The sequence below is a fragment of the Pipistrellus kuhlii genome, unplaced genomic scaffold (assembly GCF_014108245.1).
Source record: "Pipistrellus kuhlii isolate mPipKuh1 unplaced genomic scaffold, mPipKuh1.p scaffold_m20_p_31, whole genome shotgun sequence".
NCBI classification, from domain to species: Eukaryota; Metazoa; Chordata; class Mammalia; order Chiroptera; family Vespertilionidae; genus Pipistrellus; species Pipistrellus kuhlii.
Genome location: NW_023425531.1, coordinates 4,221,673 through 4,244,556, shown reverse-complemented (window position 1 = coordinate 4,244,556; position 22,884 = coordinate 4,221,673). Strand labels below are relative to the sequence as shown.

The following is a 22,884-nucleotide window of genomic DNA, read 5'->3' as shown; positions in this document are numbered from 1 at the left end:
TCCCCCCCCCCCCAAAAAAAAAGAATACACTCAAGTGAACATGGAACATTTTTTTAGGACAGGCCACATATTAGGCCACAAAACAAGTCTTAATAAATTTAAGATGATTGAAATTATTTCAAGCATCTTCTTCAGCCACAATGGTACAAACCTAAAATTCAATTACAAAAAAAAGAACTAAAAAACACACAAACACAGAGAGGATAAATAGCACTTTATTAAACAATGAATGGGCTAACAATGAGATTAAGGAAAAATGAAATGAGATAAATGAAAATAAAAGCACAACAACCTAAAATCTGTAGGACATAGAAAGAGCAGCCCTAAGAGTATTTGGGGCCTACCTCAGGAAACAAGATGAATCTCAAATAAACAATCTAACCTTACACATAAAAGAACTATAAAAAAAACAACAAACAAAGCCCAAAGTGAGTAGAAGGAAGGAAATAATCAAGGTCAGAAAGTAATTAATCAAAACTGGTCTTAAAAAAACAATACAAAATATCAGTGAAACCAGGAGCTAGTTCTTTGAAAAGATAACAAGATTGATAAACCTTTAACTAGTCTCATCAAGAAAAAAATGAAGAGGACCTAAATAAATAATATCAGAAACAAAAGAAGAGATGTGAAAACTGACACTACAGAAGTATAAATAATTATACAAAAATACTGTGAGCGATTATATGCCAACATACTGGATAATCTGAAAGAATTGGATAAAATCCTAGAAACATACAATTTTCCAAGACTGAACACTCTGATTACAACCAATAGAATCAAATCAGTAAGCAAAACACATACACACACACACACACACACACACACACACACACACACAAAAAAAAAAAAAAAAAAAAAAAAAAAAAAAAAAACAAGCAAATGTCCTGGATCATATGACTACATAGGTGAATTTTACCAAACCTTCATAGAAGAATTAACACCTTTCTTTCTCAACTTCAAAATAAATAAATAAATCAAGAGGGGGAGAACCTCCCATGCTCATTTTATAAGGCTAGCATTATTCTGATTCTAAAACCAGATAAAGACACTACAAAGAAAAAAAATTACAGGCCAATATCCCTGATGAATATAGATACAAAAATGCTCAATAAAATATTAGCAAATCAAATTCTATAATACATTTAAAAGGTCGTACAAGATGATCAAGTGAGATTTATTCCTGGGTTTTCAGGTTAGTTCAATATTTGAAAATTGATTAACATGATACATCACATTAAAAAATGAAGGATAAAATTGTATGACCATATCAACTGATGCAGAAAAATAATTTTTAAAATCCAGCACCCATTGATAAAAACTCTCAATAAAGTGGGAATGGAGAGAACATACTTCACCATAATGAAGGCTGTATGTGACAAACTCACAGCTAATATCATATTAAATGGAGACCACTAAAAGTATTTCCCTTAAGAACAGGAACAAGACAGGTATGTCCATTTCCATCACTCTTATTCATCGAGTATTGGAAGCCCTAGCTATAGGTATCAGGCAAGAAGAAGAAATAAAAGCCATCCAAATTGAAAAGGACGAAGTAAAACTGTCTTTATTTACATACTAGAGGCCCGGTGCATGAATTCATGCACAGGCGGGAGTCCCTCTGGATGGCCTGCAGGGATCAGGCCAAAACCCGAAGTTCAACACCACCTGCCTCTCCTGTTCATCCCGGCCCCACTGTGCCTGCCACCAGCTCACACTCAATCAGTCCCAATCTGAAGAGGCTCGCACTGCTGCAGCAGCACTCACCAGCCATGAGCCCTGCATCTGGCACCCTCCCAAGGAGAGTGGCCTGAGGGATCAGGCTGAAACCCACTCTCCAACATCCCCCAAAGGGTCCTGGATTGTGAGAGGGTGCACGCCAGGCTGAGGGACAAATCCCACTGGTGCATGATCAGGTCAGGGAGAGACCACAGGAGGGCTCCAGGGGATGTTTGGCCCATCTCACTCAGTCCCAATCTGCCAGACCCTCGCAGCAAGCTGACCTACTGATTGGAGCATCTGCCCCCTGGTGGTTAGTGCATATCAGTCATAGTGACTGGTCAACCAGTTGACTGTCTGTCCCCTCGTAGTCTTGCATGTCATAGCGGGCAGTTGAGCAGCCTTTGCAGATCATTAGCATATTATGCTTTGATTGGTTGTTCGGTTGTTTTGCAGTTCTGCCTATTTGCATATTACCTTTTTAGTATATAGGATGACATGATACTATATAGAGAGAACCCTAAAATCTCCATCAAAAACTACTAGAACTGATCAATGAATTCAGTAAAGTAGCAGGGTACAAAATAATCAGATGTCAGTTGCATTTTTATATGCCACTAATGAACTATAAGAAAGAGAAACTAAGAATACTATCCCATTTACAATTGCATTAAAAAATAAAATAATATACTCAGGAATAAATTTAAACAACCTATACTTGGAAAATATTAAGACACTGAATAAAAAAATTGAAGATACAAATCAGTGGAAGCATATACTGTGTTCATAGGTAAGAAGAATTAATGTTATTGAAATATTCACACTACTGAAAGCAATCTATAGATTCAATGTAATTCCTATCAATAGCTTTTTTTCACAGAACCAGAGCAAATAATCCAAAAATTTACATTGGAACCACAAAAGACCTCAAATAGCCACACCACTCTTGAGAAAGGACAAAAGTTAGAGATATCACGTTCCCTGATACCAAACTATACTATGAGGCTATAGTAATCAAAATACATGGCACTGGCATAAAAACAGACACCAACATCAATAGAACAAACTAGAGAGCCCAGAAATAAACCCACAGCTACATAGTCACTTAATATATGACAAAGGAGGCAAGAACATACAATCAGGTAAAGACACTCTATTTAATAAATGGTGCTAAGAAAACTGAACTAAAGATTCATGTAAAAAATGAAACTAAACCATCTTCTTACACCATATAAAAGAATAAACTCAAAATGGACTAAAGACTTAAAAATAAGATGTTAAACTATAAAACTCCTAGAAGAAGACACAGGCAGTAAACTCTCTGACATTTCTCTTAGTAATATTTTTTTCTGATATAACTCCTCAGGCAAGGGAAACAAAAGAAAAATGAAACAAGTGGTACCACATCAAACTAAAAAGTTATTTTGCACAGTAAAGGAAACCATCTACAAAACAAAAAGAAAACCTACTGAGTAAAAGAAGATAGTGTCAATTGATAAAGAGGTAATACCCAAAATTTAGAAACAACTCAACAATAAAAACAAACAATCCAATTATTAAAAAGTGGGCAGAAGATCTGAATAGGAACTTCTCCAAAGAGGAGATACGAATGGACAATAGACATATGAAAAGATGCTCATCCTCACTAATTATTATAAAAATGCAAATTAAAACCACAATGAGATATCACTTCATACTTGTCAGAATAGCTGTCATCAATAAATCACAGAATGAGTGTTGGGATGATGTGGAGAAAAGGAAACCATCAAGCCCTGTTGGTGGAAATGCAGAGTGCTACAGCCACTGGAGTAGTATGGAAGTTCCTCAAAAAATTAAAAATGGAACTGTGTTGTTAACCAGCAATTCCACTTCAGGGTATATATTAAAAGAAACTCAAAATACTAATTCAAAAGAACATATGCAGCATTATTTACAACTAGAGGCCCAGTGCACAAAATTTGTGCATGGAGGGGCAGTCCCTTTATTCCAGCCTGCACCCTCTCCAATCCGGGACCCCTTGGGGGACGTCTGACTACCAGGGATGGGGCTTAAACCAGCAGTCAGACATACCTCTCACAATCTGGGACCACTGGCTCCTAACTTCTCACCTGCGTGCCTGCCTGATTGCCTCTAACTGCCCCCCCTGCTGGCCTGGTCGCCCCTAACTGCCACCCCCTCTCCTGGCCTGATCACCCCTATCTGCTCCCCCTGAAGGCCTGGTCGCCCCCAACTGCCCACCCCCCCCCCCATGCTGGCCTGATTGCGCCTTACTGCCCTCCCTTCTGGCCTGGTCACCCCCAAATGCCCCCCCCCCCCCCCGCCAACTTGGTCACCCCTAACTGCCTCCCTACTTCCCTGGTTGTTCCCAACTGCCTCCTCGCTGGCCTGGTAGCCCCACACAGCCTGCTGTTCAGTCGTCCATTTGATTGTTTTGGTCATGATGGCCCTGGCTTTTTATATATTAGGATAGCTAAGTTATTGAAGCAACTAAGTGTACAAATGGATAAAAATAATGGTGGTATATATATGCAACGGAATGTTACTTGGCCATAAAAAAATAATTAAATCTTACCATTTGCCACAGCATGGATGGACCTAGAAGGTATATATGCTAAGTAAAATAAATCAAACAGAAAAAGACAAATGCCATATTACTTCACTTATATGTGGAGTCTAACAAAATAAATGAACAAACAAAGTAACAGACTCATAGATACAAGAACAGACTGATGGTTGCCAGAGGAAAGCAGGGTCAGGAGACTGGGTGAAAAAGGTTAAGGGATTCAGAGCTTCAAGTTGATAGTTACAAACTATTCACAGGGATATAAAGTACAGCTTAGGGAATATAGTCAACAATATGCTAATAACTATGAATGGTGCTAGGTGGGTACTAGAAATATCAAGTAAAGTATATGCTAGACACTGAGGGACTCAGAGAGGTCTGTTTGTAATACATTCACTCCTTTTTTATTTATAATAGAAACATCAATTAGAGAGAAACATCGATCAGCTGCCTCCTCCACGCCCCCTACTGGGGATGTGCCCACAACCAAAGTACATGCCCTTGACCGGAATCAAACCTGGAACCCTTCAGGCCACAGGCGGATGCTCTATCCACTGAGCCAAACCAGCTAGGGCTTTTTAAATATATTTTTTATGATTTCAGAGAGGAAGGGAGAGGAAGAGAGAGAGATAGAAACATCAATGATGAGAGATGTCTAGGCGGATGCTCTATCCACTGAGCCAAAGTAGGTAGGGCTACACAGAGCAGATCTTAGAGACAACTTAGGGGCAGCAGGGTGAAGAGCCCAGGGGACACAAAGGCATAAACGCCAAAATTTTTTAAAATCTAACTCTCTGGAAATTGGGCATAAAGCAAATGCAGACACATTTATCCAAGAAAGTCTAGCCAGTGGTCGGCAAACTCATTAGTCAACAGAGCGGCAAACTGCAGTTCGAGAGCCGCATGTGGCTTACAAGCCGCAGTTTGCCAACCACTGGTCTAGCCCAACCTGAGTGGCTCAGTTGGTTGAGTGTCATCCTGTGCACCAAAAGGTTGCTAGTTTGATTCCCGGCCGGGCACATACCTGGGTTGCAAGTCTCTCTCTCATTGAAAAAGAAAAAGAAAAAAAAAGTACGTTTACTAATTCTGGTAAGAACAGTACAGTCTGTGACTCCTACTCCCCTCCTCCTGTCCTCCAGCTCAGCATGACTGAAGCCCCACTTGAGTGGACAAGACAGGCTCCCTCTCCTCCAGTTCCCAGACGAGGACTGCAGCATGTCCCTGGGGGAGGCTAACCGCCGGCATTTCTTGTCCCCCGGGCTCAGTGTGTAGAAGCTAATTCCAGGTGAGTGGGTCAGAGGGTGGGGGCTCTCTCCTTCTACCAGCCCTGCTCCCAGGCATGGCCGTCCAAGAAGACCCGTCCCCACGCCCTGGTCCCTGCTGGCTCACAGGGGAAAGGCTCTATGCCGGGAGAGGCAATCTGAGGAGACCAGAGGCTACCATGCCCGGCTCCATGCTCACACAGCGCCGTGTCTTCTGAGAGTAGCTATCCCCACTCCCAACCTCTGGGGACTAAGCTTTCCCCCCCTCAAGGTAGAGGCTGTCTACAACATTGACACGATATTTAAACGAAAATGTCTAGCTCACAACAAAAAAAAAATCAAGTGCCATGCAAACAGAAGACTATCACTCACACACAAGAAAACAACGCAGGCACCAGATACTGCCCCCAGAGGGCACAGGTGTTGCACTTAAAGACTCCAAAGCAGCCATTACAAATGTATTCAAAGAACTAAAAGAAATCAGGCTTAAAGTAAAGGAAGGTGTGATTCCATGTCTCACCAGACAGAGACTATCAATAAAGAGACTGAAAAAAAAATGAAAAAAAAGAAGCAAATGCCCAGTAGAAATTAAAACCTATGTCAACACAAAGACTTGTACATAAATGTTCACAGCAGCATCAGTGACAGTCCAAGAGTAGAAACAACCCAATGTCCGCCATTGGGTGAAAAGGATAACAAGGATGGTCTATTCAGACAGGGGACTATTCCTCGGCCATAAAAAGGAATGAAATACTGACACATGCTACAGTATGATGAACCTAGGAAATGTAATGCTCAGGGAAAGAATCTCATATCCATGAGACAGCAAGAGGTAAGATTGAAGAAATAAGAGCTAAATTTTGAGGACCCTGCACTGAGAAGTGTGTATTCCTTTGGTAATGACTAATTAACTACTGAAAGTTTTTAAAGAGAGGATGACAGGAATAGATTGACACATGCTTAGAAATCTTGTTCTGGTTATAGGGTGGATTCATGCACCGGGCCTCTAGTATGTGAAGGAAAAAAAGAATAAAATCAGATGATCTTTAGGTTTCTAGCCTGAGTGAGTGGGTGACATCATTAACCAAAATGTAGAATAAGGAGAAGAAGTTAGGAGATGAGAGGAAGGGTTCAGTTTTTGACATGAAATTGCCCATCCTACTTCTAACCATTGAAAGAAGACTTTCTACTGACCCTCTCTCTAGAAAGTGCAAAGAAAAATAGGTCTCCGAGTTGCTCCAGGATGGAAACACCAAAGAGTTCCCTGGGCAAGGACCCAGTCACCTTTATTTTTTTTTCTGGTCTCCACCTTCCATGGCTATCAATTTTTTTTTTTTACTCGAAAAAAAAAAATTTCACCTTTTTTTTGAAGTCTTTTCACCTATAACGATTAATGAGTTCACACACTCAAGTCCATTGCATATCAATTTAGGAACAGTCGTTGCGTTTATCAAAACCAAGGATTATAACCTCAAAGGACTTTTTGGGCAAGGCAGCTGGTACAGGTCAGAGGAAGACCAGAGCGAATTAGAAAGTTTAAGTCCTATCAAGAGGAGAAAGCTCTTACTTCGCTCTAAATGTTTGTCCCTGTGCTTTAACAGAGCACATGTTGACAGATCTTTGAATGTTTCAAAAGAAATATTTTTATGTAAATGAATTTTTATGTAAATGTTGACAATTTATTTTTTAAAACAGTGTGCTAGCCAATGAAACTTATCCATGACCCTGGACTTTAAACCTAAAAGTTTATATATTTGTCTTGTGTTATCACTTTGAGATAACTTTGTGAGAAGGAGCTCCCAAAGTTTCTTTCAATCGTAAAAGTAGCTTTTTCCATTGGCCCTCCATCGACATGGAAGAATCTCCATGTGTATCAGGATCCTTCTTTATGCTGAGCCACGATTTTAGGAACAAGACTCTACTCAACTTATTCATGTAATTTGTCGTTTTGTTGACTTTAATCATAACCCCTTTCTGCCTTCTTGTTTCTGAACAAATATTAAGAATTAGTCTATGTTCAAAGGACTAATATAGAGAGGTTTATAGCTAAAACTGATGTCATATGGAGCCACCTAAAATGAGTATAATCTCCTCACATTAGAAGAAATCAGAGCCAGATAGACAACCTGTGCTGCTCTGAGGTCATACAGTGAGCTCCTGGCAAAGTGAGAAGGACAGCTAGCCTTGCTGACTTGCAGCCTGTTCTCTCCCTCATGCCTGGGCTGAGAGCTCATGATGTGTCTGATTAATCTTTGCTTGGTTGTATCAGTTAGCTGTTCCTGCATAACAAACAAAATATCAGTGGCATATCACAATAGGCAACCATTTCTCACTCACAGGACTGCAGGTCAGCCAGGGCCCACCTGTGTTCAGGGACATGGTCCTGGGCTTGGTCCCAGATATCAGGTCTAGCTCAAGTCACGGGGAAGAGCCCTGCTCCCATTCTGGGGGCCCAGCTACAGAGGGGGAAGAAGAGTGGCTACCTGAGCAGCAAACAGAAACACACATGCCCTTAACACCTAGGCTCGGAGTTTAAGTGCTGCCATTTCCACCCACATTCCTCAAGCAGAAGCCAGTCATTTGGCAAATCCCAACATCAATGGGACATCCAGTACATAACCCTATGAAGATCAGGGTGAGGAGGAAAGGAACATACATTGGACATTAATCATATCTGTCACAGCTTGCATTAATTGAGGGAATATATTGTGCCTGGCACTTCATCAAGTACTTTCTAAATATTATCAAATGTAATCTTCACAAGAGCCCAATGTGATATGTATAATCACCTCCATTTCATAAAGAAGCTGAATGTACATGAGGTTAAACACCTCAGTGGATGCCACACACACTTACTGGTAAGTGGCAGGTCATCCTCTCCTGCACACCCTAGAAATCTTTGCCTAGCTTCAGAAGCTCCCTTTAGTGTTGAGCCTTAGAAATGTGTCAGTTGATCTCTGTCTGTGTGTTAGATGGTCAGAGTCATGGTCAAACCCCTATGGTTACATGACACAAAGGAAGAGAGAAGAAAGGCAAGCGGGACTACAGCAAGTAGACGGGCTCTTCCATGGCAGCAGTCCCATTCCATATGTTTCTAGACTGAAATCGTTTTTAAAAAAATGAAAATGTAACTCTGTGCCAAAATAACATTGTGCAAATATCGAGTGACATGTTAGCTTTTTCACATTGCAGCTTAGCCTTTGAGTTAGAAGATAAATAAGAGTGAACACTTTCTCTTGAAACACAGATTATTTGAATAACTGGAGCTAATTTGAGTTCAGATAGAGCAGACACAGGGCCTTGACATTAAGTCAAATGTCCCTCTCTCTCTCTCACTCGCTTTTGTTCTAACACAGATTCCCAACCGGCAAGTGCAAGACCTAGCAATAACATTGGCCATGAAGGGATGTGTGATGAATTAGGCCCTGAGTCAGAAGTCATTGATCTCTCTGATGCTCTCTGATAAAGAGGTAGCCTCGTCTTCCTACCAGACTTAGTTGTGCCCTAAATCTTGATGTGGGATTTCTAGTTTGATCCTCACTGCAAGTTGCTGTTCTGACAATTGCCTGGTTCCCCCAGACTATCTCTTGAGACAGAGGAACTGCCTTAATCTGGCAAAGACTTTTCCTTGGAACTTAAGCCCTAAACTTGAATCTGTCCCATTCTCTCTACTAATCACAGCCCCAGAAGGTTCTTTAAGGACCTGCTTGCTGATGGGCCTGATTTTACCATCCACCAAACAAGATTGAAATGTCACTGTGCCTTAACCAAGGACTCTGTTGCCAGATCTTTGAATGTTCCAAAAGTTATTTTTATGTAAATGGAATTTTATGTAAACTCTCCCAGCTAGTGCTTTGATCGCAAGGGAAATCCAGGAGTAGCTTCAGACTCTCAATTAGCTACCAGCAGAGGTAAATAGGGGAAGGGTCTCACCTAGGCCAGGCTTGCCAACATCAGCATCACCTTTAGGGATGTAGCACTGAGTGCTTCCCCCTCCATCGCTAGTCTGAAGCTCAGGAAAGAATCACAGTCTAGTCCAGGGGCCAGCAAACTGTGGCCGGTGGGCCAAATATGGCTCACTGCCAACTTTTATAAATAAAATTTTATTGAAACACAGCCATGCTCGCTTGTTTATGTATTGTCTACGGCTGCTTTTGTACTATAACAGCAAAGTTGAGGAGTTGTGACAGAGACCATATGGACTACAAAGCCTAAAATATGTACAATCTGGCCCTTTGCAGATAAAAGTTTGCCAATCCCAGTTCAGTCCTTTGGGTATCCACGGATATTGGTTCAGGTCCGAGCTGAGAATTCTCTTCTGCAGAGCTCACTGTCTCTCAGTTTTCAGGGAAATACTCTAGTTTGTCATTGGGGTGGAGGTATCACAAATGAATGTGTTTAAAGCCTAGGTATTATATCAGTTTTGAGATATTTATATTGTATACCGGTATGTGTTTATATATTCTTGGATAATTCTGCCACCCAGAGGTGGAGTCTACAGCCCCTCCTCTTAAAGATGGCAGGCTTGAAGCTCATGGACAACCCAAAGACTGTGGCAGATGTAACTTTATGTGATTTCTGAAGCTACACATGAGAAAAATACAGTCTAGTTTTCATCTTGTATCCTAAAACACTTATTTATATTGGAGTCTAGAGCCACCATTTTAGGAGTTTCATTGACTCGAGGCCACCATACTGTGAAGAATCTCAAGGCACATGGAGAGGCATTGAGCAGGTTCTCTAATCAATCATCCTGGCTGAGTTTCCAGCAGCCAGCATCACCTGCCAGCCATGTGGATAAGTGATCTTGTACAGCCAGCCCAGTTAAGCCTTTAAATCACTATAGCAACTGCCAACATCTGACTGCAATTTCACGAGAGTCCCCAGCTGGGCCCTGCCTGAATCCTTGACTCACAGATCAGGAGGAAACTTAAATGGCTCGGGGTTATTTTATTATGGCAAAAAACTAACATTAAAGTTATACCATCTTAATCTTTCTTAAGCATACCTTTTACATTATTGTGCAACAAATCTCTAGAACTTTTTCATCTTGGAAAACTGAAACTCTACCCATTAAATACTAATTCCCCCTCTTCTAGCCCTTGGCAACCATCTTTCTGCTTCCTATCTCTAAGATTTTTGAAAACTGTAGGTACTTCATATTAGTGGAATCATTCAGGATTTGTCCTTTTGTGATTGGCTAATTTCACTTAGCATTATGTCCCTGAGGTTTATTTATATTGTAACATGTCAAAACTTCCTTATTTTTTTTTAATGTGGCATAATATCCCATTGTATGTACATACTGAATTTCTTTCTTTTTCACTAGTGGTCCAGTGAACAAAATTCATGCACTGAGGGTGGTGTCCCTCAGCCCAGCCTGCACCCTCTCCAATTGGGCCTGCACTGGCAGTCAGACATCCCTCTCACATTCCAGGACTGCTGGCTCCCAACTGCTTGCCTGCCTGCCAGTCTGATCACTCCCTAACCACTCCCCTGCCAGCCTGATAAGACACCTAACTGCTCCCCTGCTGGTCCAATTGCCTCTAACTGCCCTCCCCTGCTGCCCTGGTTGCCCCTAACTGCCCTTCTCTGCCAGACTGGTTGCCCCTAACTGCCTTCCCCTGCAGGCCTGGTCCCCTCAATTGCCTTCTCCTGTAGGCCCAGTCTCCCCGCCCCCCACACCCCCGCAACTGCCCTCCCCTGACAAGCCGGTTGCCCTCAAATGCCCTCCCCTGTAGGCCTGATCACCCACAATTACCCTCCCCAACCAGCCATCTTTGACCACATGGGGGCAGCCATCTTGTGTGAGGATGTGAGAGTCAATTGCATATTACCTCTTTATTATATAGGATTTGTCTATAGATATTTGAATTGCTTCTACCACTTGGATCTTGTGAATAATGCTGTAATAGACATCAGGATGCAAATATTCAAGATCCTGCTTTAAATCCTTTTAGGTATCTGCTAAGAAGTAGAATTTCCAGATAATCTGGAAATTCAACTTTTAATTTTTTGAGGAACCTTTTTCATAGAGGCTGTACCACTTTACATTCCCAACAGCAGTGTATAGAGTTCCAATTTCCCCACATCCTCGTCAGCACTTATTATTTTCTGTGAGTGTATGTGTGTGTTTGATAGTGTCCATCCTCATGTGTGTGAGGTGATATCTCATTGTGGTTTTTTTTTTTTTTAATTTCTCTCATGAGTAGTGATGTTGAGTATCTTTTCATATGCTTATTGGCCATTCATATAGCTTCTTTGGGAAATTATTCAAATTTTTTGCTCATTTTTAATTGGATTTCGTGTTATTGTTATTGAGTTATGAAAGTTCATTATATACATTAAATTGTGGGTTTAAGCTTTTAAATTTGTACCTGAAAGTGAGATTCTTCCATTAAAAACATGGCAAGGGCTTAATGACGGAATGAAAAGAGGAAGCTTGAAAAACCTTGAGGAGACTTAGAAAAAGCCTGAAAGGCATCAAATAGAGTGTTAATGAAAGTTAAAAGGGCCTCGAGGAGGCTATACGTAAGAGCTTACAGGAAAATAAGGAAAACGTCATTAAAAGCTGACAGAAAGGAGACCATTTTGTAGTGGCATGGAATGTTTCAAAATTCTCCTCCTCAGCAATGTGCATAATGAGAAATGCACTAAGAGCTCAGGCATCTGGCAAAGGATGTTTCTTTGCAGGCTGCTGAAGGTCCCATCTGCCTCCACCTGAAACCTATAGAAAACTCAAAAATGGAGGAATGAACTGGAGAGTGAACTATTCCATTTTCAAGTAGGATTTAGAAGAATTATAAAGAAGCCAATGTATTTTGGGTTCAAAAATAAAACTATTTCCAATGTTCAATCTCTCCAGTAAAAGATTCTGATTGTAAGAAGGGCCTCAGGGCAAGAATCAAATCCAGGGTGGAATTGTAAGATCGTTTCTTATAGTTGTAAGATATCAGAAAGGTCAAAGGGAATATATCATAGACCTTTCCAAACGGACAATAAACCACCCAAGGATCTTAAGAAGATGTCTTGGAGGTCTTCTCCATTAAACAATGAGACTTTCAAAAACCCAAGGAACATTTTTCCAGAGCAGCCTCACAAAAAGCCTAAGGTAGAGAAGAGTTTATGTCAAACACATTTGTCAGGGTGACTTTTGTCTGGTGGAATACATTCTAAATTTATAGAATCTCTTCAAGTCTCTAAATGGATTTTATCAGAGATAACTTCAAGGGACAGTGAGAGTACAAAATGAAAAGAGACCTTTGGACTCCCAAAGTTTTATAGGAAGGTATCAGGCTGGGCAGGTTCCTCAATTACAACATGGGCCACTTCTCAGAGAAAAGAGAAAATTATCCTGAGAAAGAAAAACAAAGCTGGAGGCATTTCAAACTATAATAAAAAACTATAAAATAATCAAAATAGCATAATACTGGCATAAAAACAGACACATAGACCAATGTAACAGAACCAAGAGCCCAGAAATAAACTCCTGTATATACACTCAATTAAATTTGACAGGAGAACCAAGAATACTCAATAAAAAAAAAAAAAATAGTCTCTTCAGTAAATAATGTTTAGAAAACTGGATATTCACATGCAAAAGAATGAAACTGGACCCCAATCTTATACTGCTCACAAAAATTAATTTGAAATGCATAAAGAGTTCAATGAGGCTGAGGCCGGTTTGGCTCAGTGGTAAAGCATCGGTCTGCAGACTGAAAGGTCCCAGGTTCGATTCTGGTCAAGGGCATGTCCATTGGTTGCGGGCACATCCCCGGTAGGGGGTGTGCAAGAGGCAGCTGGTTGATGTTTCTCTCTCATCGACATTTCTAGCTCTCTATCTCTCTCCCTTCCTCCTCTCTGTAAAATATCAATAAAATATATATTTTTTAAAAGAGTTCAATGTAAAGCTTGAAACCATAAAACTCCTAGAAGAAAACAGAGGAAAAATCCTTGACATTGGTCTTGGCAATGATTTTTATGGATATGACACCAAAGCACAAGCAACAATGGAAAATCAGCAAAAAGACAATATTTGCAGACTATCTACCGTGGTAATGGCTCAATATTAAAAATATTTAAGAAATTCATACAATTCAATACCAAAAAAAAAAAAAAGATCCAATTAATACCAGTTAAGAGGCCTGAATACACATTTTTTTCAGAGAACAAATATGAATGGCCAACAGTTACATAAAATGATAGTCAACACAATTAATTATCAAGGGAATGCAAATCAATCTCACAATGAGATAATATATCACACCTGTTAAGATGGCTATTATAAAAAATACAAGAGATAACAAGTGCTTGTGTGGGGGGCAGAGAAAGGGGAATCTTTGTAAAATGCTGGTGGAAATGTAAATTGGTATAGCCACTATAGGAAACAGTATGGAGGTCCCTCAAAAGTTAAAAATAGAACGATCAAATGATTCAGCAATTCCACTTTGGGTACATATCCAAAGGAAATAAAATTACTATGTTGAAGAGATATCTGCAAACCATGTTCATTACAGCATTATTCACAGTAGCCAAGACATGGAAACCACTTAAGTATTATAAAATTGAATATTACTCAGTCACAAATATTACTCTGCAATTTGTGACAACACAGATAATCATGGAGGATATATGTGATGTGAAATAAATCAGACAGAAAAAGACAAATGCTGTATGACTTCACTTATATGTGAAAGCTGAAAGAAGCTGACATAGAAACAAAGGCCAGATTGGTGGTTGCCAGGAGTGAGGGGTTGAGGAGGATAATGGGTGAATGTGGTCAAAGGGTACATCTTCCAGTTTTAAAATGAATACGCTCTTGGGATGCAACAGACAGCATGGTGACTATACTTAACACTGTTTTGTTTATTTGAAGGTTGATAAGAAAGTAGGTCTTAAAAGTTATCACCACACACACACACACACACACACACACACACTGTAAATACGTGAGGTTTGGGTGTATGTAACTAACCTTATTGTAGTAATCATTCCACAAATATATATGTCTTAAGTTATTATATTTGAAACATTAATATTACACAGTGTTAAACATCAATTATATCTCAATAAAATTGGGGAACCAGAAGGCAGGAGGGTGAAGACAAGAGCTATGGAGAACAACTCCCAAGGAATAAGACCGAATGCTAAACCAAGAAACTGACATTTGCCTGGCTAGATTTAAAAATTGCTATGGACCAGCAATGGATATGTATTTCTCTCCCCACACACCATGTTAAACAGGAGTGTATATTTAGGTTTCTGCCCGTAGACCATCATTGTGTAGTAGGACTGTGGAGGAACAGGTTCTTTGTCTCTCTAAGTCTTTAGGTGGAGAGGAAACACACTCAAGGAGCCACACAGGAGCCTCACCCACACCTCGACCTGAGTTGGAGATTGTAATCTTGGAATCTGAATTTGATGCCAACTCAAGCTAAACTCTCATCTAACAGACAGCACCAACTTCCAGCCATTTGGGGGAGCCAACTTTGGGGAAGACAACCCATTATGAGAAATAACAAGAATATTGGAAAGGGGCCAAATACAAATTAGAGTGAAGTATATAGTCACTGAAACTAAAGTATCGATGATGAATTAAAATGGAGATTAATGAGCTAATGCTAGACACTTTAAAAAAGTTTTTCTTGCCCACTGAGACACCACCTAACATAACAACTTTCCTTCATGCCTGAAGGCCAATCAAAAACTGACCTCACTACCCATCTCACTTGTATCACATACTTACATTAACCAATGAATAAGTGACCCTGGTGCCACTTTAGTGTTCACTTTTAAAAATGACTCAACAAAGAAATTGTTAGTGTCTTTTCATCATGAGCTGGAGAACAACATTTGGCCATCATCTGAGCAGCAGTGTCTTAGTCCATCATGTTCAGCCACACTCTGATCCCAAACTCAGTAGCCGAGTGACAGAAAGGACAGGATAGGAAAAAACCGTCAGGCTGCCAAGGCTACCCCAAGCTGGACTCTATCTTAAAGACTTACAAACATTCCTTCTGTAAAACAACCTGCTTCGTACAAAGTAGTGACTCTTGTTCTTTACTCTCTGGCAGGAAGATCAAGTTGTTAGTTGCTTTAGCAAACCCACAAGACAGAAACCAAGCCCTTCTGCTCTGGAGAAAAAAGCAAAGAGCAGAAACTAAGATCTGGACCTGGTTAGCAACCAGGTCACAGAGAGAGTAAGTTGCTGTTGTTGGGTTTTACCCATCCCAGTTTTAGTAGTCATTTCCGGATTGGAGGTGATTAAAAGGTTTCAAATTAGAGGCATCTTCACCTCTGAGTCTGTGTTGGGTTTCATGTTGCTGACTGTTCACTCACTATCTGATAGAAAGCTTCTGGGGCAATGTGGAAAGATCTGAACAGAAACAAAATAACAGCAAGGAGGAAATACCATGGAGAGGGACATTTGAGGCCACTCTAAGTAACAAGACTGTAAGTAGGGAGCCTGCTGGGAAACTCATTAATTCCAGCAGTATTTTGCCAATCCCATTGCCTGCAATGAGCCTGCTTCCCCAGGAGAAATACAAGGATGAGCATCTGGCTGGCTGCTGTGAGCACAAGCAGAGCCCTGAACATCCAGGGGGACTTGGCACTGGAAATGCAATTGTTAATGAAGATCACCATGAACTGTGCAAGTCTGCTAAGAAGGGACAGTTCTCTGAAGCCTAAACACCTTGGCATTTGCACAGCTGAGACACAGGGCATCGTGAGCAAGCCAAGCAGTGCGACTGAATACAGACTCCACAGTTCAGGCACCACAGTCCCAGGGGAGCCGACCCGACACAGCAAACATCAGTGCAGACACGCGCACGGTTTGATTCAGTAGAAAGCTCCCTGCAGGTAATGCAGAGTTAAATAACACAGCAGTGATGGCAGGGCAGGGAATACAGAAGCAGAGGCAGGGCACAGAGGAACTTCTAGAGAAGATGTTAAATGACCCAGTGAATTAATGGGGGAAAGGCAAATGGAGATAAGGGGATAAAAAGTACAAGAAGGAAGAAATAAACTAAAGGAGAAAAACAGAGAGATAGTTTATAATGGGGAAGTGATGGAAATAAAAAAATCTTTTTTCCAATTGTTTACATCTCTGATTCTGTCTTAAATTCAATACAGAAATTTTACTCTCCTCCTCCTCCTCTTCTTCCTCCTCCTTCTCCTCCTCCTCTTCTTCCTCCTCTTCCTCCTCCACCTCCTCCTCCTTGTCATTATTGTTCTTCTCCTCCTCCTCCTTCTCCTCCCCCTCCTTCTCCTCCTCCTCCTCCTCCTCCTTTCCTCCTCCTCCTCCTCCTCCTCCTCTTTCTCCTCTTCCTCCTCCTCTCCTCCTCCCCCTCCTCCTCCCCCTCCTCCTCTCCTCCTCCCCCTCCTCCTCCTCCCCCTCCTCCTCTCCTCCTCCCCCTCCTCCTCCTCCCCCTCCTCTCTTTCTCCTCCTCCTCCTCCTCTCCTCCTCTTTCTCCTCCTCCTCCTCCTCTCCTCCTCTTCCTCCTCCTCCTCCTCCTCCTCCTCCTCCTCCTCCTCCTCCTCCTTCTTCTTCTTCTTCTCTTCTTCTTCTTCTTCTTCTTCTTCTTCTTCTTCTTCTTCTTCTTCTTCTCTCCCTCTCTCTCTCTCATTGAGAGCTTTAATTCTCACCCCACATCTCCATCACCATCCTAATGACTTGGCCTCCAAATGTTTCCCTCCCATCCTTGGCATCTCTTGCCTAAATCATTGTCTGACAGCTTTATAATGCCATCTCTCTCCTTTGCTGCCACTGTGATCATAACCAAAGAGAAACTAAATTGTATCATGTCCTTGATTTAAATTGTCTGGTTGCTCCCAATCACCTATAGGACAAAGTGGTGGATTAAGAGTGGAGAGTGAGGCAAAGTGAGCATCCGGGGACTGCTGCTGCATCCGGGGACTGCAGCTCTCAGAAGTCAGATGTTGGGAAGAGACAGGAGAGGCTGGCATGCAGGGTGTGGCATTACTATTCCAGGGTGAGCAAGCATCCATCTGGTGAAATAGGAACTCTCCCCTGCAGTAACCAATGGTTGGATGGATATGTGAGCTTTGCTTTCCATTAATGGGAAAGTCGGCTAACACACAGAAGAGACTGCTGTGATTAGGAAGCTCAGTGTTAAAAGTCATGCATTAAACATCTGGAAATTCAAATCTGTTGCAGGCTGGCCACAGTGGGAAGAGAACATGTTTAAATGATGAGAGAATTCTGCCTGCCACTCACTCCACAGGGTTATGTGTGAAAGTGAGCATGAGCTGGGTGGCAGTAACCCACTGTCCCCCATCGATCACTGTGCCCTGGAGCCTCTCAGAGTAAAGGCATTGGCCACACTGTGTGTGATTTTGGTGTGTGTAGATGCAGTCACTTACACACCCCTTATCACATGCCTTAGATTGCTATTTATGTTAATATTTATGCATATCTGCAGGTTTGTACACAGAAAATCACATGTACTGTTCTTTAAAAGTGATTTTAAAAACGTTCAAGGGTTTTATTTCTTTAATCATCAATATGTTTTTTAAATCATCAAACCTCGTGAAACATATTTTTGAGAATGAACTGCCTGTTTGTATGTATTGTTTTTTGTTCACTTACTTTAAAATCTTACTCCTGCATAAACTATGGTCTATGGCACATGTGTCAAACACAAGGCCCGCGGGCCAAATCCGTCCCGCCAGGCCTTGCAATGTGGCCCGCACCGCACTGTCATCACTGCACTCCGCTGTGTTTACATCACAATGACAGTTCATGACTGTTCAGTAAACCATTCGGCCCGCGATTTAGGCTGGATTTTAGATTTTGGCCCCTTCTCTGATTGAGTTCGACACCCCTAGTCTATGGTAATACCTAACCCTGGCAGGAATTAGCAAAAGCAGCTGTGGAGAGTCCACCATAGAAAGGAGTACAGAATGAATGGAGATCTCTTAGTAGAAGAACAAGTTAAAGTCCTCAGAAAACTTTAGTGACTTGCTAACTTTTTTTTCTATATATAAACACTAGAGGTCCAGTGCATGAAATTCATTCATAGGGGAAAGGGTGCCTCAGCCAAGCCTACACCCTCTTGCAACCTGGGTGCTTGGGGATGTCGGACTGCCAGTTTTGGTCCAATTACACAGGGATCCCTGCAGGTTCGGGCCTAAACTGGCGGTCAGACATCCCCCTCTCAATCTGGGACTGCTGGCTCATAACCGCTCACATGCCTGACTTCCTGATCATCCCTTACCACTCTGCCTGCCTGCTTTATGCCCTTACCTGCTCACCTGCCTGCCTGATTGCCCTTGACCACTCTGCCTGCCTGCCAGGTTGCCCTATCCACCTCTGCCTGCCTGCTTGATTGCCCCTAACCACTTGCCTGCCTATCTGATCACCCCTAACCTCTCTGCCTTCCTGATCACCCCTAACTGCTCACCTGCCTAACTGATTGCCTCTAACCATCTGCCTTAGCCCTCACCACCGTGGCTTCATCTGGAAGGGTGTCCAAAATGATGTCCAGAGGTTTGTTCAGCTGTCCAGTCTAATTCACATATTGTGCTTTTATTATTATAGATTTTATATGTTTAGTAATTCCCTGAAAAGGTCACATATAACTAGCTCTTAATCATAGAAGAAATAAAAATCTATTTAGCCTGGCTTGTGTGGCTCAGTGGTTGAGTGTCTACCTATAAACCAGGAGGTCATGGTTCGATTTCCAGTCAGGGCACATGCCTAGGTTGTGGGCTCAATCCCCACAATACATACATGTATATACACATTTACATATATATATACATTTACTTATATGTGTATATATACATTTTATTATACAATTATAAATGTTATATATGATATATATATGCACATTAAATACATTAACACACCCACCTCACATAGTTCCCTTTTTCTTATGAGAACACGTAAGATCTACTCCCAGTAACTTTCAAATACAGTCATGTGCTGCTTAATGACAGGGATGCATTCTGAGAAATGCATCGTTAGGTGATTTTACCCTCGTACGAGCATTATAAAGTGAGTGCACTTACTCAGCCCACTACACACCTGGGCTGCATGGTGCAGCCTATGGCTCCTGGGCTACAAGCCCTCACAGCATGTTACTGCACAAAATAGCACAAAACTAAATTAAGCACAAGACAAAATGATGCCATCAAGAGAAGTGATAAACATGAAATGTAAGAGGCTGCTGCTGGTGTAACATGGCATACTGTTCACGATAAACTTTTCTATATAAGCAGAAAGAGTACACTCTGCGACCAGGATAAAAGTGTGGTAAACATATGAACCAGTGCTAGAGCCGTTTATTATCATTATCAGGTGTAATGTGCTGCACATAATCTGTACGCCTGGCCATGCAGTAGGTTTCTTTACACCAGCATCATCACAAACACGTGACAAATGCACTGCACCAAGAGGTTCTGACAGCCACTATGTCTCCTAGCATTAGGAATGTTTCAGTTCCATTGCAATATTGCAGGGCTGTGTTGTATTTGTGGCCAGTCATTGACCAAGGCATGTTATTCTGTTCAGTGCATGACCATATACAATGTGATCTTATCCTATACTAGAGGGCCTATATATATAGGTGGTGGGGAGGGGGGCATGGTTGGCGGTGGTCCCTCAGCCCAAATTGTAAGAGAGTGCAGGCCAAGCCAAGGGACACCACCTCGGCACAATCGGGGCCAGAGAGGGGACGGACACAGGAGGTTGGATAGCTAAGGAGGGACCACAGAGGGGCTCCAGGATATATACGGCTTGTCTAGCTCAATCCAAATCAGCTGGACCCCAGCAGAAAGCTAATCTACCAATCAGAGTGTCTTTCCCCTAATGGTCAGTGCACATCACATCAACTGGTTGACTGGAAAACTGTTTGTTTCCTAGTGGTCAGTGCACATCATAGTGAGTGGTGGTTGAGCAACTTTTGCACTTAATTAGCACATTACACTTTGATTGGTTGAATAGATGACTGGACGACTGGACTCTTAGCATATTAGGCTATTATTCTATAGGACTAGAGGCCCAATGCATGAAATTCATGCAAGGACCTTGGCCTCCACTACCATGGTGGCCTCTGCCACCTCTGCTGCCTCTGCCTTGGCCCCCACCTGTCGCAGCTTTGTCCAGAAGGAAGTTCGAAAGGACATCTGGTCTAATTCTATATTATTAAACTGTAATGACTAAAGACCAGTACAGGTGGGCAGGGCTGTGAGCAGGGTGAGGCATGTGCAGTGGGCGGGGCTGCAAGCAAGGAGAGGACATGCAATTTTGCTCACTGGGCTTCTACTATAATAATAAAAGCATACTACGCTAATTAGACCAGTCAGCTGACAACCTTCCAGATGTCCTTCCGGACAACCTTCTGGATGAAGCTGGGGCTGCAAGGGCCAAGGCAAGTCACCACGGCTGTGAGGGTTGAGCCCTTTACATGAATTTTGTTCATCATGCCTCTAATAGATAATAAAAGGGTAATATGCAAATCGACCAAATGGCTGAATGACCAGTCGCTATGATGCGCACTGACCACCAGGTGGCAGTTGCTCAATGCAGGAGCTTCCCCCAGCCTATAGTCCCAGGCAGTTAGGCCACTGAAACTGTCCCAGGTCATCAGGACAGTATCTTTTCAAAGACTGAATGTGGCCAGTGATGTTACCTGCCAGTGTGTTAAAACCCGAGAGGTGTAGTTAACAAACATTTTTTATCATGGAAACCTTTGGAAAACAATTTTGGCGAACACACCACCAATGTATCTATAATTTTAATGTATGCCCCGACCCGCAGGGCACAACAACGTGGGGAGAGGGAGGACCTGTGGAGGATGAAAAGAAGGGACAGGGGCACGGAGAAATGGAGGCAAGACAAAGTTCTGATCAAGCCTCAAACTTTATTTTTGGAATGGCAGTATATATACAGCAGGAACAAAGGGGGACAGGATTGCCTATGCAGAGGGGTCTTTGACAGTGTATAATTGGTTTAGGCACTGAGTGACAAGGTGGTAAGGTACCTGGCAACACAGGATTGGCTAACTGCCAGGGCGGTGTAACATTCCAAGGTGTAACATTCCAAGGCCGGGCTAGCTATGGGGGAGGATCAGGAAGGGGACTTTGCAGAGATCCTCTGGAGCAAGAAGTGCTAAGCGGCAGGTTAATCTTTAGCTTCTGGCCAAACCCGCAGGGCACCACATAACTTCTGCTAGAAGGAACTTAATTCTAAGATGGAGTTGTTTTTTCTTAAGACAGAGTTGCTTGTCTCAACTCTGATGGCTCCCAACAAATGTATATACTACTATGTTATATAATATATTCATTACTAAGCACTCAAAATAGACATTTAAAGGATGATGCAAAAATATATGCTTTAATATGTTTCTCATCCAATATATCATCTTACACCCTCCCTGGGATATCTGCACTCCACTCTGAAGACATTCCCATAAGGCACATTTTTAGAGACCAATAAGTAAAGGGTATGTGTTTATGTGAAATTATCTGTAATCCCAGATATAACCCAAAAGCATAATTGTTAATGTCTTGGAACATCACTTTACCTCTGCACCGCTATCCGTAAACAGAAGTACCTTTAGAAAGAAAATACAATGGACAAACTGCTTTGTAATCCTCTTTTCCCATAGAACACATTGTGAATAATATCTTACATATTCTTCTAAATCATATTTGTAACTTTTATCTTTTTATTTCATTTTAACTGTAACATATGCTCCTTGTGAAATTTTATTAAATGTGTATAAGAAAGGAGAAAAAAATTAAAATTACTCATTTTCAGTCCCCAGACAGAACCACGTCTAACACTTGGCTGTTGTGTTTTTGGTCCAGTTTTTTTTTTTTTTTTTTTTTTTTTTTTTTCCTCTCAGTGCATTTAGTCTTCCATATTATGCAGATTCTTCTGTTTTATCATCTTATATGTATTGTTATACCTTCCATGTAATGAAATACCCTCCTACAATACCATCTGAATGAGTCTGTATAGCAGTGCTTCCAAAATTGATGTTCTGAACATCACTCTAAAATACTCTAATAGGTACACCGAGAGAAAAAGACATTCAATGGTAAAATAAGTTTGGAAAATACTGCCTATTTGAACCATTATAATACACATTAACTATAAAGTCTCTCAAATCCCACAACTAAAGAAAAACATTTGGCATTACTTAGCATGGTGTTTTGCAAACATATTTGAGCATGATTCACCTTCCTGAGGCACTTCAAATAACATCCTTAAAGCGGTGCTGACTCCTCTGTATGCCAGTCTTGTCTCCTTGTACATTTAAGTTGTCATGATTTAACTACAAATGTCTGCATTGTAATGAATTTCTTGTCCCT

General features: G+C 41.6%; 1 long non-coding RNA gene across 1 annotated transcript; it reads left to right on the top strand.

Moving 5' to 3' along the window:
* The first annotated feature begins 1,975 nt into the window (after positions 1–1,975).
* On the top strand, positions 1,976–20,554 carry LOC123651058. The gene is made up of 3 exons (XR_006739521.1): positions 1,976–2,155; positions 5,617–5,624; positions 20,510–20,554. It is a non-coding gene; the product is annotated as an uncharacterized LOC123651058 (long non-coding RNA).
* The last annotated feature ends 2,330 nt before the right edge of the window (positions 20,555–22,884 follow it).